General features: G+C 43.9%; 1 protein-coding gene across 1 annotated transcript in view; it reads left to right on the top strand.

Moving 5' to 3' along the window:
* Positions 1-3,411, top strand: part of LOC119342784 — a gene marked incomplete at its 3' end in the record, with an annotated part of 19,449 nt that overhangs the window by 4,455 nt on the left and 11,583 nt on the right. Inside the window, exon 2 of the mRNA XM_037614159.1 lies at positions 311-376. The remainder of the gene's footprint in view (positions 1-310; positions 377-3,411) is intronic.

The following is a 3,411-nucleotide window of genomic DNA, read 5'->3' as shown; positions in this document are numbered from 1 at the left end:
TTTCTGCGGGAATTGTCCTTTTGTTGACGAGCACTGCTCTAGGGACGATAGTTTTTCAGACGAAATCTGGACGATAGATCAGATCATCCAGTAAAATCATTTCGCAAATCAGCACCGTTCAAGATAGGCATCGTCATGATTTCGTCCGTGCACTATCGATCGTTTGCAGAGCAGTTTCTTTTGCTGACCGGCAAAAGAAATCCCCATCCATGGCGCATGAACTGGCCAGTTCCCAAAAGTTCTTTGTTTCAGCAGGTAGGTTGCGTGTTCGACAGTAGTTCTCGACTCAATCCGTTTTGTTTTTGTGCAGAATCTCAGTTTTTTCAAGATACGTGGGCACGGGACGGGTTGGGAACAGCGAGAAATTCAGACCCAGGTAAATCCAGCAGTCATTGCCACACCAAAGTTTTCCAGTGGTTACTATTGGTGGTATTATTTCATGGTGAGATTTATGCGCTATTGCGCCGCTCTATGCACAACCCAGTGGTTAAGTCCAGGGCAAAGAAGAGAAACCAGATTTGTCTTCGTTTATGTATTACTAACCACATACTTTCCTAAATGTTGATACATCTTCACTTATGCACAGAACACAAGTAAAGGAGTGTAGCGCACTTAGGAAACTGGTGTTTCTCTCCTTATTGCTATTTTGTTGCAAATATCACATATCATTCAGCGTATGTGTATAAGGGGAAAAGCCCGGTAAAAAGAAGTTCCAATAGACTTTCTTGGTATCATACATAAAGGGGCGGACAGAAGGGAGAGCTTGGACTTTCTTGATTATGGTGGTTTCAGTGCACATTTCACTAAAACACATCTGATTATAGGATAGCACAACATCACGGTAAAGAAAAGCAAACTTGATAGCCATATGGTCCAATCCCATTTTGCAGTTCGCTTATCAAAGCTCATCTTTCATTAAGTTGCCATCTCCACTGAACCTAGGCAAGCTGACAATATTTTTCCATATCAAATTCCCTAACCCCAACTTACCTTGGTCTCTTTTGCTAATTAAGCCTTAGGACTATTAGGTAAAGATGTAACTTAACTGGATGAACATATCATACAATCTACGGGTAATAATTAAGGGAATGGAGACAAGTTTAAAAGAAGAATCATAGTCAAAATAATCTGCCTATTTTACATGATAGACATGTTTACGAACGTGGGATCAATGGTTTGCCGGTGCTTGCAGTATTCAATCGTAGTAGTGGGATTATGATGCTAAAAATTCCTTCTATTATCCTCACAGGCCACCCAACGCTTGAGTTGCAATTTTTATTCTGCCTCTGCCTATCTTTTTTTCGAGAACCCTCGGTTTGTGTCTATATATTAAGATATAGAGGCGTTACAATTACAAGAAGATATTCAAAGGTCTCAGATATAGCCACGCCACAACCGCAACTAAGGCTAAGTAATCATTCTCATTGGACTACCATTGTCTACCAACATCCGTTGTTGGCATTGATCTTTGATTTGGTTAGTTACATTTTCTGCTGACATGAATTTTTCTTGAAATCACACTGATTTCTTTCCGGTCAAATATATCGCATGGTGCAGTGGCCATCTAGTTGAAACCACCGCTAGTCCTAATGGGGAGCCAGTAACTAGTTTTTCCCAGTCAAATGGATTGCATGGTGCTGTGGCCACCAAGTTGAAACCACCCCTAACCACAGTGGGGAGCCACTATCTGGCTAGGCTCCATGAGGACTATAACATGTCATGCCTTGTAGGGGGCAACATCAATTCATCACATGATACTGACGCACACCTCGCGAGAGGATACACAACCGACTAGGAGGTGGTTGATAGTTTTTGGTGACCTTGTGCACAAAGGACACACATCTGGATGTGGAAGGGCGGGAGGCCGCAACATGCTAACCTATCAGAGGTCCAACATATATCTAGCAGTGCAGACCAAGCAAAAAAGCTTATATTTGGGCGCATCCCAAGGTTTCACACTAGTGCAGGCATGCAATACTGAAGCCCAGGGTACCTTGTAAGCAATACACCAGGCCTACTAGGGAATGGCGCAAGTTCAGTCGGCATTTCCCAGTGTCGAACTTGATCCGCACTATCACACTCAACCATAATCATGCGCAAGCCCGAAGCCCCCACGAACACTTCTAGAAAGTGTCGAAGGTAGGCATGGTCAGCATGCATGGTCATACCTAACTACCACGGCATTGAGCATGTTGATGACTAGCATGAAAAGCATCAAAGATTGGTCCCCCTATTGTAGGACACAAGCATGCCAAATGAGGTCCCTTGGGCTACCATTGATGAGGACCCGAGCTAAAGGTGCACGAAAACAACGCAAATTGCTCCCTCTGCCTCAGACCAAACCGAATTGAAGTGTACGAGATGTCGAGCTTAATGAGAACGACATCAACTTCCTTTCCATGCATCATCTTGACCATTTGCTGAACCAGGAAAAAGTTTTGGAATGCTATGACCCTTCGTAATTGCCCCCTTGTTTGCTGCGTCAAGCTCAGGCAGACGAGACACAAGCCGATTCTCCATCATCTTAACAATGAGCTTTGAGGAGTGAACTAGGCTAAATACGATGGAAATCCCTTTCATTTGTCTCCAAATCTTTCTGTGGAAGCGGTCTCCAGAAAGCCTGGATGAGAAGGTGTAACAAGCTTCCAATGAGATGGTACACTTTTACCATAGCCACCAAGAAATCAACTTTGGCTGTTACTCAACGGGATTTGAAGAACACGGGCAAACACTCGTCCAAAGCCCAGAGTCATGTCCTCGGGCAAAGCACGAATCATGGCTCACACCTCCCTAGAGAGAGGTAGCTTGAGCTTGGACAGGTTTATCGCTAGATGCAGCTCAGTAGATCAATGCAATTGGCGCATTCCATGGGCTCGCCGAGGATGGACGAGAAAAGTGACGAAGCGAGAGCTTCCATCTCTTGCTACGACAAAGCCATTGCACCATCTAACCAAAGCTCGAAATGGAGTTCAGTTCACAACGCTTGCTCACATGGATGTGAAAATAATTGCATGTTCGTGCCCCTCCTTCATTCACAACAGGCGGAATCGCTACCACACTGTTGTTCCTTCAGGAGAGGCGATGCCTAGAAAGTTGTGTTTGAGCTTAATTACGACGAAGACACAACTTTTTCGGTTGAAAGCCGATGTAATTCTCCGAGTCACCTTTGGTGGCTAGATCATTTCTTTATGGCTTGTTTCTAGATCTTTTTGTGTTAGCCTACATACATTCAGATGATTTGAAACCCTAGTTCATGATAAAAGATGCAACCCTTCTAATGTAAGTGTTGGCTATTTAGGTAAATTTGAATGACTGTTTGTTATGCCTATGCGTGACCGTGTCTTGAACTTTTGATATTTTAACCCGTATGAATCTAGCTATGCATTGTGTGTGTGTGTGTGCGCGCGCGCG

This window comes from Triticum dicoccoides, unplaced genomic scaffold (assembly GCF_002162155.2).
Source record: "Triticum dicoccoides isolate Atlit2015 ecotype Zavitan unplaced genomic scaffold, WEW_v2.0 scaffold104829, whole genome shotgun sequence".
NCBI lineage: Eukaryota > Viridiplantae > Streptophyta > Magnoliopsida > Poales > Poaceae > Triticum > Triticum dicoccoides.
Note: the sequence above shows the minus strand (reverse complement) of the source record. Positions and strands in the feature narration are given on the sequence as shown.